Raw genomic sequence first — 15913 nt, forward strand, 5'->3', positions numbered from 1 at the left:
CTAACAAGAAAAGGTTTTAGTAGGGCCCTAGATTCTAAAGCCATCGGCAAAATGGTCTGGGTCCTTTATGATGTGTAATGAATAAAAGGACTCAAATCATTGCTTTTTAAAGTCATCTATGTAAGAAGTATAATAATCTCCCTCTTTTCTCCACCCTCCCTTCCTTTCATTGTATACATCCCCAGTGTTGCTAGCTTTGAAGGGTACATATTAGAGAAGCAGATACTCTGGTTTTCACAGAAGAGCATCCCTCCTGGGAGGACCCTCTCCTCTGGGCAGATCCCCTTGCATGGCCGCAGCTGCTTGTGCAATCTGAGAAGCAGTTATATCTAGCCCATTCCCCCCTCTGCTCCCCTCCCCCTCCCCCTTCCTCCTTTCCCTTCCCTTCCTATCCTCTGGCTCCTTTTATCTTTGCCTGTGCTCCTTCCTCCTCTTTACACTGTCACTCTCTGCGCCTTCTGTTATAAAGAAACCCCACACTGGTGAGGATTGCAAACTCTTCTCCAATCAGGGCAAATGCCTTTGTGTGTGCATGCTGAGTCAGTGGTCATGTCCAACTCTTTGAGACCCCATGAACTGCAACCCGCCAGCCTTCTCTGTCCAAGGGATTCTCCAGGGAAAATACTGGAGTAGTCATTTCCTTCTCCAGGAGATCTTTCTGACCAAGGGATCGAATCCATGTCTCTTGCATTGGCAGGCAGATTCTTGGGCTTCCCAGGCGGCTCATGGTCATCAGGGCAAGTTCCTTCATATAAATGACAAAAAGGAGGACAGAAAGCCCTCCTTTGCCTGGTAAGGCTGCTGTTGCTGCCCAGCGGCATTCATCCAAGGTCATGGCTCATCCTCTTCTTGGCCCTCAAGGTGGAAGGGCAGTCTCAGACCCAATTTCAAGTTGTGGTTTTGGGGGTTTATATCCTCTCTTTTCCGAAACACTTGAGCACATGTACGGTGATCTGAAACGAGCTAGAACAATTTCCAAACCCTATCCCAGCATAAAATACTGAATATTCTAACGAGAGAAGAAACAGGGACGCAATGTGTCTGCTCTGGGCTTCTCTTGACACAGAGACACTGCAGAGGTGCCAGAAACACAGAGAAGGCAGAACATTTCCATAAAAGTGTTTTATTGTAATTGCTCAAACAGCTTCATGCCAATGAATCACTCCTCGGTGGAGGAAGAAACGCCTGCAGAGAGATTCATCAAGACCACTCCAGCCCTGTGATTGGAGAGAGCGAGGGAGGGACTGCAGGGGGCTTCCAGAGAGTTCCTGGTCCATCAGAGACACACTCGAGCATTCCAGGTGGAAAAACTGTGCCTATTTAACACCTATGCAACCTGAAACAACTTTATTCCTCTCTTCCTTGGGCCTCAACAGGTAGCCTTAAAAAATCTGGAGCAAAAAGATACTGAGCATCACTAAACTGCCCAAATTGTTCAGGACACAATCCACCTTAGTATTGCATCTGAAACCATATTTACTGAATGCCTGACATGCCAAATCTCACTTCCCTCCCTACATCAAAACAAATAGATCCCAATAGGGATTAGTGAGGTTGTAAAATAATCAGCAGATTTTAACTTACTGTAAACACATACACTTGTACACGCACACACATGCTCACTATCCTTCCAAATTGCAGAGCATGAAATCCACTGTAAGTAACAGGCAGGAAGAGGTTTGTAGAACAAGTATTAATCTTCCTAGCAATAATAGATTCTGATTCAAACTCTAGTCTTTGAAAATACATCGGGCTACTTGCAAGGTCAACTCTTGCTCTACTCTGCACCCCAATTGGCCACAGCTTGCTCATGCCTCTGCTGTAGGATTTATCACACTGGATTATATTGGTTTATCTCCTTTTCTATCACTGAACTGAGTGTCTTAAGGGCCACAATCAAAGCTTTTTCTGTTAATAAATCAGGGGCTCAGCACAGTGCTTGGCACCTAGGAGGTCCTTCATTAACTATTTGGGAATGAAACTAATATATAAAATGATGGTGTGGTCTCCCACTTGTTTTTGAGAGTACGGTGAAAAGTCACTTCATTTCTATATGGAACACTGGAAAATGTGAGTAATTATCCCTTTCTAATTTTATTTTTAAAATATTTTCAATTGAAGTATAGTTGATTTACAATGGTGTGTTAGTTTCAGGTATACAATAATGCTATTCAGGTGTGTGCAAATATATGTGCATGTCTGCTCAGTCATGTCCAAATCTTTGCATCCGCATGGACTGTAGCCTGTCGGGCTCCTCTGTCCATGAGATTTCCATCACAAGAATACCCAAGTAGGTTGCCATTTCTTCCTCCAGAGGCTCTTCCTGACCCAGGGATCAAACCCAAGGCTCTTATATCTCTTGCACTGGCAAGTGGGTTCTTTACCACCGAACCACTTGTGAAGCTGTAAGATCAGATCAGTCACTCAGTCATGTCTGACTCTTTGCGACCCCATGAATCGCAGCACGCCAGGCCTCCCTGTCCATCACCAACTCCCGGAGTCATCGAGTCAGTGATGCCATCTAGCCATCTCATCCTCTGTCGTCCCCTTCTCCTCCTGCCCCCTATCCCTCCCAGCATCAGAGTCTTTTCCAATGAGTCAACTCTTCACATGAGGTAGCCAAAGTACTGGAGTTTCAGCTTTAGCATCATTCCTTCCAAAGAAATCCCAGGGCTGATCTCCTTCAGAATGAACTGGTTGGATCTCCTTGCAGTCCAAGGGACTCTCAAGAGTCTTCTCTAACACCACAGTTCAAACACATCAATTCTTTGGCACTCAGCCTTCTTCACAGTCCAACTCTCACATCCATACATGACCACAGGAAAAACCATAGCCTTGACTAGACGAACCTTTGTTGGCAAAGTAATGTCTCTGCTTTTGAATATGCTATCTAGGTTGGTCATAACTTTCCTTCCAAGGAGTAAGCGTCTTTTAATTTCATGGCTGCAGTCACCATCTGTAGTGATTTTGGAGCCCCCAAAAATAAAGTCTGACACTGTTTCCACTGTTTCCCCATCTATTTCCCATGAAGTGGTGGGACCGGATGCCATGATCTTCGTTTTCTGAAGGTTAAGCTTTAACCCAACTTTTTCACTCTCCACTTTCACTTTCATCAAGAGGCTTTTGAGTTCCTCTTCACTTTCAGCCATAAGGATGGTGTCATCTGCATATCTGAGGTTATTGAGATTTCTCCCGGCAATCTTGATTCCAGCTTGTGTTTCTTCCAGTCCAGCATTTCTCATGATGTACTCTGCATATAAGTTAAATAAACAGGGTAACAATATACAGCCTTGACATACTCCTTTTCCTATTTGGAACCAGTCTGTTGTTCCATGTCCAGTTCTAACTGTTGCTTCCTGACCTGCATACAAATTTCTCAAGAGGCAGATCAGGTGGTCTGGTATTCCCATCTCTTTCAGAATTTTCCACACTTTATTGTGATCCACACAGTCAAAGGCTTTGGCATAGTCAATAAAGGAGAAATAGATGTTTTTCTGGAACTCTCTTGCTTTTTCCATGATCCAGCGGATGTTGGCAATTTGATCTCTGGTTCCTCTGCCTTTTCTAAAACAAGCTTGAACATCAGGAAGTTCAAGGATCACATATTGCTGAAGCTGTATATATATATATATATATATATATATATATATATATATATATATATACACACATACATACATACACATTTATATGTATTTGTGTGTGTGCTTTTTAATTCTTTTCCATTATATGCTATTATAAGATACTGAATACAGTTTCCTGTGCTATAAAGAAAATCCTTGTTTATCTACTGTAAGTATAGAGTTTGTGTCTACTAATCCCATACTCCAAATTTATCCCTCCTCCACTCCCTTTCCCCTTTGGTAACTGTAAGTTTTCTTTTTATGTCTGTCAGTCTGTTTCTAAATAAGTTTATTTGTATTTTTTTTTAATTCCACATATAAGTGACATGATATGATATTTGTCTTTAACTTTAATGGCACCCCACTTCAGTACTCTTGCCTGGAAAATCCCATGGATGGAGGAGCCTGGTGGGCTGCAGTCCATGGGGTCACTAAGAGTCGGACACAACTGAGCGATTTCACTTTCACTTTTCACTTTCATGCATTGGAGAAGGAAATGGCAACCCACTCCAGTGTTCTTGCCTGGAGAAACCCAGGGACGGGGGAGCCTGGTAGGCTACCGTCTATGGGGTCACACAGAGTCGGACACGACTGAAGTGACTTAGCATAGCATAGCATCACTTAGTATCATAATCTCTAGATCCATTCATGTCGCCACAAATGGCATTATTTCATCCTTTTTTATGACTGAGTAGCACTCCATTGTGTATATGTATCACACTTTCCTAATCCATTCATTTATCAATGGACATTTAAGCTGCTTCCATGTCTTGGCTATTGTAAATAGTGTTGCTATGAACACTAGGGTACACATATCTTTTCAAATTAGAGCTTTGTCTTTTCCAGATCTATGCCTAGGAGTGGGTCTGCTGGATCTTATGGTAAATTCATTTTTAAAGATGATTCTTTGTTTGATATTCTATACGTAAGTCATCATTAGATAATTTGGGAGATGTTAGAGGAAATCAATAGAGATCATTCAATTCAGTTTCCTTCTTTTAATTAAAATTTCCATTTCCAAATAGGTGTCTGGCAAACAGACATTGGTTACATCTACCAGGGCCACTGTGTCTTCCCTGGTGGCTCAGACTGTAAAACATCTGTCCAATGCTGGAGACCTGGGTTCCATCCCTGGGTCAGGAAGATACCCTGGAGAAGGAAATGGCACCCCACTCCAGTACTCTTGCCTGGAAAATCCCATGGACAGAGGAGCCTGGTAGGCTACAGTCCATGGGGTTGGAAAGAGTGGGACACAACTGAGCTACTTTACTTTACTTACCAGGGCCAATAAAGCACCATCACTCAAGTTGAATTTGACTTCACAGCAGAACCCAGCATCTCAGAGGCTATACAGGAAGTTAGTAAATTCATCCTGCTCTGGACACATATGCAAGACATCACTTTGCCAACAGCTTATCTACCGGAAAAGGTCTGGCTGCCAATCCAGTGAAAGTGAAAGTCATTCAGTCCTGTCCGATTCTTTGCGATCCAATGGACTATACAGCCCATGGAATTCTCCAGGCCAGAATACTGCAGTGGGTAGCTTTCCCTTCTCCAGGGGATCTCCCTAACCCAGGGATCAAACCCAGGTCTCCCGCATTGCAGGCAGATTCTTTACCAACTGAGCTTTCAGCGAAGCCCTTACAAATGACCAACTCTTATTTCAAAAATACATGAATGGAAGGAACCAAGGCAACCACATATTCTAATAATACCAAATTTCCTGACATCCATTGCTTCTACTTTCTTCTCTCTGATCCTTTTTCCTCTTCAATTAACTTTAAAACTATAGTCTGTGTGGTTTCTGTAATGAGTTGTATATTAGTAAGAGGAAGCTCAAATATGACTCAGTTTACTCAGCAGCAGTAAAGTCAGAAAGTTGCCTTTCTGGTCCTACATGCTCGTCTTTATTAATTAACATGGGCAAAGAGCAGTGAGCTCCTTGTTCAGAATGGCCCGCCATAATCACGAAGGGCTATTATCATTAACTGCCATTAGTAATTAGATGTCACCAGCTCCATTATCATATCCACAGATTTTTGAATGTTTCAGCCATAAAGTCTGAAAGTAAAAGCACTGTCAAAAATGAATGTCAAATATTTTTCAATGTCACACCGTCTTCTGGGTAAAAAGAATGACATCTTAGTACCTGGTGCTTTCTGGCCGCTTTTGAGTTAATAATGAGGCAAGTGTCTCTCAAACAGCCTCAAACAATCACCCCTTATTGGATTACCAGATAATGAATTAATGGCCACAGAGAGCCTGCCTGATCAAATCTTAATTAAGCGGGGGCAGTTGAGAGGGTTCTGTAGCTCCCTTTCATCGCACCTCCATAATTCTTGTAGGCTGCCCTTTCCTTTGGTCAGAGATTTGTCCAGTTTCCTGATGCCAACAGAGCAAAACACCTAGATCACTACAGAGGGTTGGCAAGGACCACTGGTTTCTTGAAACCTTATGAAAGTACCATGCCACTTGCTAATGATGCCATTGCACATCTGCTTCAGTTGAAATCTCAGTCTTAGCATGTCCTGAAATCTAAGAAATGGGCAGCCTTACCTCTGCTCTTCATCAGGGAGATTGACTGAGTACCCAGTAAGTAAACCGGGGCACAGTAGCGAGTCTCATAGTCAAGTCCAGCTAGGAAATCTTGACTTTCTGTGTTTCAGGGTGCAGCCTGGACAGAACGGAATAGGACTGCAGCCTGCCAGGCTCCTATGTCCATGGGATTCTCCAGGCAAGAATACTGGAGTGGGTTTCCATTTCCTCCTCCCGAGGATCTTCCTGACCCAGGGATCAAATCCACGTTCCCTGCATCTTCTGCATTGCGTGTGGATTCTTCACTGCTGAGCCACTTGGAAAGCCTCCAACTTTTCTAGAGACATGAGGAAGTGTTAAAATCAAAAGAATATCTGGAAAGCCCCTTAACTTCACAGACCCACGAGTCCTACACACGCTTCCTAACTATGTTCCAATGTGTGACCCCAGCATGTCACCCTCTCTCTAAGCCTCAGAGCCCCCACTTGAAAAATGAGGGAATTAGACCAGAACCCTGACAAGAGGCATGCCTCCTAAACCGCATTCCAGGCCACTTGTTTGCCCCAGATGTTAATAGGTGTTTCTGATGAAAGGGTTTCCGAGTCAGGTACGGATACACTCAAGGATGCAGGGGAGAAACTAGGTCAAACATGCATGAATGCACCTCAGAACTGAAGGATCCCTCACAGCCTTCCATGCACTAGTGCACACTGCCATTCTCTGGGCGCTGGTTATATAAGCAGCTTCTGAACACTTAACATCCTAAGGAAGCCTATTCTGATAGAGTACATGTGAGGCTGGTTGAGGAACTAATACCAGAAATAATAGGGTTCCAGACATGTTCCATAAATCCCTCAGGTTCTGATGGGGGCGGGGTGGCCTCCAGGACAGGGTCAGGTGAAGAAGGAAGGCCTCCAACTGCACCTGCCCTTAGCCATCACGGGGCTACTAGGGTTTTTTTTCTTCTGATTTTGTCTGTTAGCTTTCACTTCTTAATATTAGATAAGATCAGTTCATAAGAACAGATTCTCTGACCAAACTTATTTGAAGTCCTCCCCACTGCAAACGTTCTATGAGTCTATCACTGTTTTGAAGGAGTGTGAGTGCGATGCTCAGTCATGTCTGATTCTTTTCAACCCCCTGGACTATAGCCTGCCAGACTCCTCATGGAATTTTCCAGGCAAGAATACCGGAGCGGTTGCCATTCTCTCCTCCAGGGGATCTTCCTGACTCAGGGATCGAACCCGCAACTCTTACATCTCCTGCACTGGCAGGCAGATTCTTTAAAACTGCACCACCTGGGAAACTCTTTCTGTTCTGAAGAAAGATATGTGATAACAAAATACCCAAATGACTAACTTCCTGGAGTTCTCTGGACTCAAAGTATTACTATTTTGTTCCAAGTAATCCCGCCTCCACAACTGCTTCTTCCAAGGTTACACCTTCTATTCCAAAGTATAAATTCTGCTTTACTTTCTAAGCAGGCTTTTTATCTCAGCTGCAGAAATGACGTGCACTCTCATTCTTAACATTCCAGAAGGTACATGGAAGCCTGACTGCACACACCCCTGCTTTCCTCCTGAGCACCCAGAGCCCCCGGGTATCAGTCCAGCTCCCTCCAGCACACACCCTCCTGATTCTGCAACCATTCTGGGCAACTTTCTCTTCTCTTTGGCTCATGATTGATTTGCTCCAAAAATTATTTGGTGCTGTGCTTGCCTATCAGAGGCCACATCATGCTGCATTGTTAATCACGCCTAGAGAATGGAGACTGGGCACCACCCTCTTCATTTTCTTTCTTGAAAGCATCTCACATTGCATTGAGTGACCAAGGTTTGCACTTCAGATCTCCATGGGACACCATATTTTTATGGGATGAAACCAAAAGAAACAAAATCTCCTGTGTGTGACTATTTTATGATGCCAGCCCTTACTGGATATATTTATACCAGCCATTTACCACCTCATATGAACACTGTGTGCAAATGGCTTTAGATATTCAGGGTTAAGAGTAAACATGTCATACAACATCACTTACATGTGGAATAAAAAATGGGATACAAATGAACTTATTTGCAAAACAGAAATAGAGGCACTGACCTAGAAGACAAACTTGTGGTTACCAAGGGGAAAGAGTAGGGGTGGGTATTAACTCGAGATAGAGATTGACATCGGAGAAGGCAATGGCACCCCACTCCAGTTCTCTTGCCTGGAAAATCCCATGGACGGAGGAGCCTGGTAGGCTGCAGTCCATGGGGTCGCTAAGAATCAGACATGACTGAGCGACTTCACTTTCACTTTTCACTTTCATGCACTGGAGAAGGAAATGGCAACCTGCTCCAGTGTTCTTGCCTGGAGAATCCCAGGGACGGGGGAGCCTGGTGGGCTGCCATCCATGGGGTTGCACAGAGTCGGACATGACTGAAGCAACTTAGCAGCAGCAGCAGCAGAGATTGTCATATACACACTACTATATAAAAATAGGTAACTAATAAGGACCTACTATATAGCACAGAGAGCTCTACTCAATACTCTGTAATGATCTGTAGGGAAAAAGAATTTTAAAAGAGTGGATCTCTGTGTGTATATATAACAGATTCATGTTGCTGTATGCTTGAAACTAACACAACGTTTTCAACTAGACTCCAATACAAGTTTTGTTTTTTTTTTAAAGAGTAAGTTCATTAATGAACTTGCCAGACCTTAAAACCAAAACCTCTTTTTCCTTTATGTGAAGGAAACAACTGCTCAAGAATGCTATGACTTCCACTGCCCAGGGCTGAAGAAGCAAGCAAGCTGCACCTGAGTGATGGGTAGGGCCCACTCTGAGGGCAATCAAAACACACAGAACCACCGAACAGGAACAGAAAGCCCTTGCTGGACATGCACCAGCTCTCTGCCTTCACAAGAGGACAAGCAGATGCTCCTGGAAAAGCACAACCCATGGGGAGACAAAGCCTAGCCCTGAAGGCACAAGAGGCAGAAACTGTTAAGCTTAGTCGGCTTTTTTTGTTCTTCCATTAAACATGCAGCAAACTCGTCCGCTGTTCTCCAGCTCTATCAAACCTGGTGGTGAGAGGGATGGCCAAGAACAATCAATGTGCTTCTGAGGGCTGGGCACCGGGGCCTCCGTGTGTTATATGCCAAATAGGTTTGATTTCCAATATGCATGCATGCATAGAAAGCATCCGACGGATGGGGCTGACATTTATCTTCTGCAGGAGGACCGGCGGGGCTGGTCACCCCCTGCTCAGGAGTGGAAGTAAATGTCAGCAGAGATTAGCGGCCATGTGCTACCCACACACTCATAACCTCATCCGTGGCGTATCACTCCTGCTGCTCCTCATTTAGGTAACAGTTGTGGGAAATTTAACATGCTTGTGCTCAGAGAGAGCAAAGTTAGGGAAATGCGAGCTGTATTAGCACGTGGGCATCTTTGCCAGAATTTTTTTTTTTTTTTTTTTTTTACTACTCCCTACATTGGCTTGTTTCCCTCTGTAAATTAGAAACAGAGGCATGGGGAAGACTTTGAATTCTGAGAGTATGCCCTCAAACTGCAGACCCTGGAGCTGCAGAGTGCATATGGACTTGGTTATTTACACCAGTAATTGGATCCATGGGTTGTGAATGCGGTTACCCCTCAGCCAGGAGGGGCTGGAGCAAAGAGGATGATTCTGCCGCATCCTTCCAAGTTACCTGTGTGTTACCCAGGGTGCCCATCTCATAGAGCCAGAAACCGGGAACAAGAAAGGAAGAATTTAGAAAACTGAATGTATCAGATGATTTCTCTTCTGAATGCGAAAAGAACACGGAAAACTATGAGGTGTAAACGGCAGCTTCTAGACAAGAGCTGACTGACAGCTGTCCAGCAAACCAGACTCCCTCCCACCAGCCCAACTGGAGACAGGAAAGGAACAATAAGGATCAGAACAATTCATCGCCTCCACTCACCCGTTTCCACGTCCAAGCCCACCTATGGCCCTGCTCTCGCTGCTTTGACTTTATGCCATTATATCAAAAGCCAATATATGCATTCAAGATTCTCCAAAATTACAAAAATGAAAAACGTCAGCAATTAAACTGCACCAATGATACGCTCTAAATATATTAAGGCCACTTAATCATTTTTGCAAAGGTAACAAGACCCCGTGGACACAGGCCAGGGCCCCCTGAGGACGTCTGGCTGTTGGGGCTGGCAGCGTAGGGTTCTGATGAAGCAGCTGTGGGGTCGCTGGTCTAGGCCATCTCATCCCTCATCCTGCACAGAGAACACCACAAAGCTCTCCATGATAAATGACAGGAAATTCTGGGCAGAACTTTCCCCTTTCCTGGTGACAGTGCGTGCATGCTCAGTAGCACAGTCGTGTCCGGGATCGAACCTGAGTCCTTGGTGTCTCCTGCACTGGCAGGTGGATTCTTTACCACTTTCATCCTACTGACCTCTTGTATCAGGAACAGAGGGGAGAGGTAATCTGGCCATGACAGCCCTGTAGGAAACCTGGAGTCCATTTTAATGAGCTTAAAGTTCTTCTCGGGGTCCTGATGACCCAGCAGACTGGTAAATGCACAGCATTTATTCCACGTTAATTTGTTTGCTCTACGTGTATCTGTCGGTTTATTCATTGTTTTGAATCGGTTCAGCTTAGAGAGTGCACAATGGTTTAAACCTCTCTGACAGAGTTGGTTTTAAAAATGACTCTCTGCCTCAAATGGACAAACTCAGAATGACAAAGCCAACTCACAATTCACTCAACAGTGCATGAAAATCATTAGACATTCTTTCATTTAGAATGATACAGTGAAATTGGCAAGTGGTGCTTATTTTTAATCCTTAAAAATATCTTAATTGACTGCCCCTGATACTATGCCTGGAAATTTCCACAAGAGCAAAAGATGCACCAGTTTACAGTCTAACAATGGAGGAAGAAAATGTGGTAAGTGTTTTGGTCCAGGAGAGCTTCTGAGAATCTTACAGAAACCACGAGATGTGTACCACGTACACCGCCAGCACAATAGGGATCCAGGAGAAAGAATGCAGAGGAAGAGGAAAAGCATCCTCCTGGGTGCTGAGGGTACAGTGCAGTACAAGCCCAGGAACAGCAGACGGATGGAACAGGCGAGAGAGCTCAGAAAAATAACCGAGTACGCGCAGGAACTCGGCACAGGAACAGGAGCTCCACAAAGCCACAGGATGACTGACTGTTTAGTAGATGGTCCGAGAAAGAACACTGGCTCACACCATGGGGAAAAACCAAAGCTAGATCCTTACGTTTCGTTACATCAAGGTTATACTATGTTAAGGTGGGTTTCATATTAATTACCTCAATGGGAACAGTGTAAAGCCAAGAAAAAAATATATTTGCTTTCACTGCAAAAATACACACACAGAGTTTTTTTCTTTACAAATGTAAAATCATTTAATCCCAAATAAAGACGGTAACTTTAGTATGCCCATTTTATAGACAGAAAACAGAGGAGCATCACTAAAGCCACATAGTTAGGATTTGAACCTAGGCAGTTGGGTTACAGCATATACACTCTTTATACTCTTAATCACCATATAAGGCATCATTGACAAAAGTTTATATATATATATATATATGTGTGTGTGTGTGTGTGTGTGTGTATGTATATTACTTTTGTCAATGGTGCCTTATATGGTGATTAAGAGTATAAAGAGTGTATATGCTGTAACCCAACTGCCTAGGTTCAAAATATATATATACACATATTGAAGGAGACCCAGGTTTGATCCCTGGGTCAGGAAGATCTCCTGGAGAAGGGAATGGCTGCCCACTCCAGTACTCTTGTGGGCGACAGCCCATGGAGTTGCAGAGTCGGATACAACTGAGCAACTAGCACACACACACACACATACATATATATTTTTCTTAACATCTGAAGCTCAATAAATTAATATCTGGAATAACAAAAAAAATTCTTACAGATCTCTAAGAAAAAGGCAGCAAAATTAAACAAAATAAGCAAAAGAATCTCTGCCTCATACCAAAGAAAAAGCCATAAAGCAAACAAGTCCATGAAGAGAGGCTCCCACTCAGCAGTAAACTGAGAATTACAAAAGAAAGTAATGACGAGCTAACTCTGCGCCCATGAGCATGGTATACAAAAACAGCAATCAGGAAGTAGATAAGAGTAAGTGTTGGTGAGCAAGTGGCAGATGGGAGCTCACAGTGTATGGAGGAGTGTAGACGTGTAATGCCTCATGGAAAAGCAATATGGCAGCTCTTACTACAAGTCAGCATGTGCAGTCCCGTCACTCAGCCATGCCATCACCGGTTCTGCTTCCTAGAGGCACTAGGAAAGAGTGTGTGAAAGGGGGTGCCCGTCATGGAATTGTGTGGGATACAAGGAAGTTGGAAAGAGCCCTGAAGAATCAGAGGAATGGATCCATCAGTGACATGCACATGCAGTACACATCATGCTTCATGCACATCCATGCACATTTAATGAGATTTAAAGAACACATTCACGTGGGGGAATAGGGGGCAGGAGGGAATATGGGAAAAGGACGACAGGAGTGAAACTGGAGATGCAGGGAAAATAAGGAAGTGTTTTTCAGGGGTCAGATCAGATCAGTCACTCAGTCGTGTCCGACTCTGCGACCCCATGAATCGCAGCACACCAGGCCTCCCTGTCCATCACCAACTCCCGGAGTTCACCCAGACTCACATCCGTCGAGTCAGTGATGCCATCCAGCCATCTCATCCTCTGTTGTCCCCTTCTCCTCCTGCCCCCTGTCCCTCCCAGCATCAGAGTCTTTTCCAATGAGTCAACTCTTCGCATGAGGTAGCCAAAGTACTGGAGTTTCAGCTTTAGCATCATTCCATCCAAAGAAATCCCAGGGCTGATCTCCTTCAGAATGAACTGGTTGGATCTCCTTGCAGTCCAAGGGACTCTCAAGAGTCTTCTCCAACATCACAGTTCAAAAGCATCAATTCTTCGGCGCTCAGCCTTCTTCACAGTCCAACTCTCACATCCATACAAGACCACAGGAAAAACCATAGCCTTGACTAGACAAACCTTTGTTGGCAAAGTAATGTTTCTGCTTTTGAATATGCTGTCTAGGTTGGTCATAACTTTCCTTCCAAGGAGTAAGCGTCTTTTCATTTCATGGCTGCAGTCACCATCTGTAGTGATTTTGGAGCCCAGAAAAATAAAGTCTGACACTGTTTCTACTGTTTCCCCATCTATTTCCCATGAAGTGATGGGACCGGATGCCATGATCTTCGTTTTCTGAATGTTGAGCTTTAAGCCAACTTTTTCACTCTCCATTTTCACTTTCATCAAGAGGCCTTTGAGTTCCTCTTCACTTTCTGCCATAAGGGTGGTGTCATCTGCATATCTGAGGTTATTGATATTTCTCCCGGCAATCTTGATTCCAGCTTGTGTTTCTTCCAGTCCAGTGTTTCTCATGATGTACTCTGCATATAAGTTAAATAAACAGGGTAACAATATACAGCCTTGACATACTCCTTTTCCTATTTGGAACCAGTCTGTTGTTCCATGTCCAGTTCTAACTGTTGCTTCCTGACCTGCATACAAATTTCTCAAGAGGCAGATCAGGTGGTCTGGTATTCCCATCTCTTTCAGAATTTTCCACACTTTATTGTGATCCACACAGTCAAAGGCTTTGGCATAGTCAATAAAGCAGAATAGATGTTTTTCTGGAACTCTCTTGCTTTTTCCATGATCCAGCGGATGTTGGCAATTTGATCTCTGGTTCCTCTGCCTTTTCTAAAACCAGCTTGAACATCAGGAAATTCATGGTTCACATATTGCTGAAGCCTGGCTTGCAGAATTCTGAGCATTACTTTACTAGCGTGTGAGATGAGTGCAATTGTGCGGTAGTTTGAGCATTCTTTGGCATTGCCTTTCTTTGAGATTGGAATGAAAACTGACTTTTTCCAGTCCTGTGGCCACTGCTGAGTTTTCCAAATTTGCTGGCCTATTGAGTGCAGCACTTTCACAGCATCATCTTTCAGGATTTGGAATAGCTCAACTGGAATTCCATCACCTCCACTAGCTTTGTTTGTAGTGATGCTTTCTAAGCCCCACTTGACTTCACATTCCAGGATGTCTGGCTCTAGGTCAGTGATCACACCATCGTGATTATCTGGGTCGTGACGATCTTTTTTGTACAGTTCTTCTGTGTATTCTTGCCATCTCTTCTTAATATCTTCTGCTTCTGTTAGGTCCATACCATTTCTGTCCTTTATCGAGCTCATCTTTGCATGAAATGTTCCTTTGGTATCTCTGATTTTCTTGAAGAGATCCCTAGTCTTTCCCATTCTGTTGTTTTCCTCTATTTCTTTGCACTGATCACTGAAGAAGGCTTTCTTATCTCTTCTTGCTATTCTTTGGAACTCTGCATTCAGGAGTGAAAGTGTGCTGTGTACTGAGGAATGAGATTAGCTCAGCCCTCGGCCACCCGACATCTGTATGTAAATAATGAAGAATAATGAGAGGACGAGGTAACCTGCGGCTTGGTGACAATAGTTAATAACACTATTTTGCATATTTGAAAGATGCTAACAGAGTAGATCTTAAAAGTTCTCACGGCAAGAAAAACAATGTGTAACCATGTTCGGTGACCAGTGTTCACTGGGCTTAGTCTGGTGATTACTTAGCAATATACACATATATGAAAGCACTAAGTTGTACACCTAGGATGAATATAACTGTGTTGTGTCCATTATACATCAATAAGAACAATATAAAAGACTCATGAGTGGGTTAGGGATGGATAACGAGGTAAGAGCCCAGGAGGAGAAACTGGAACACCAGTCGTGGTGGAACAAGATGCAAGGGTGAACATTGCTGACTCCCAAAATCGGGGACCACAAGAGTGTCAGCAGCTGTTGCCTCCACCCAGGAGTCTTGAGACCTGGGAGCAGACAGGTAGGAATCAAGCAGCACAGCTGGGGAAGGATAAAGTCCGTAGGAAAGTGATGATGACATCAGGCATGACAGGTGAATGACAACCGGGGTGAGAGATCTGGAAGGTCTGTGTGGAGTCCGAGTTTACTCTGTGCAGAATTGGAAAGAGGCCCAGAGGAAATGAACTTCACTCCAAGCTCACTGGCAGCTAGAACATGGAAGCAGACAGGAAACACACAGTCGAATCTCATGAACGATACGAGCAGAGCTAAGGAGAAACACAAGGAAAACCGGAGCCATGGTGAATGTCTTTCTGTGACAGGAAGAACAAATCTGACTCTGTAATAGACCTGTTCCTTTTCCTGTGCTTAGTCATGTTGGCTCCGCACGTTTTGTGAAAGAATGTTGCCTGTAGCCTGAAACGGGGCTTCCCAGGTGGCACTAGCGGTAAAGAATTCATCTGCCAAAGCAGGAGACAAAAGAAAAGCAGGTTCAATTCCTGGGTCAGGAAGATCCCCTGGAGAATGGCATGGCAACCCCCTCCGGTATTTTTGCCTACAGAATCCCATGGACACAGGAGCCCGGTGGGCTACAGTACATAGAGTCACAAAGAGTCAGGCACAACCGAAGCGACTTAGCACCCACGCATAGCCTGAAACAAAGGGATATCTCATTCTTAAGACTCTGGCCTTTAAGGGGATAACACTTTCCCATTAACATAGAGATAAAAAGTTGCAGAATGGAAAATGACATTTTTCTTGTTGGAGGTTTACCTGTGTGGATGGCTGCAAAAACAAAGGATTCCAACACCAAGAAGTTTGCAACAACTAACCACACCGCTCCCTCACGAGGCCTTG

General features: G+C 44.1%; 1 protein-coding gene across 6 annotated transcripts in view; it reads right to left on the bottom strand.

Annotated features, from left to right (window-relative positions):
* Positions 1-15913, bottom strand: part of NTM (neurotrimin) — a 964182-nt gene that overhangs the window by 337843 nt on the left and 610426 nt on the right. The gene's annotated exons all lie outside the window — the stretch shown is intronic.

The sequence above is a fragment of the Bos indicus genome, chromosome 29 (genome assembly GCF_029378745.1).
Source record: "Bos indicus isolate NIAB-ARS_2022 breed Sahiwal x Tharparkar chromosome 29, NIAB-ARS_B.indTharparkar_mat_pri_1.0, whole genome shotgun sequence".
NCBI lineage: Eukaryota > Metazoa > Chordata > Mammalia > Artiodactyla > Bovidae > Bos > Bos indicus.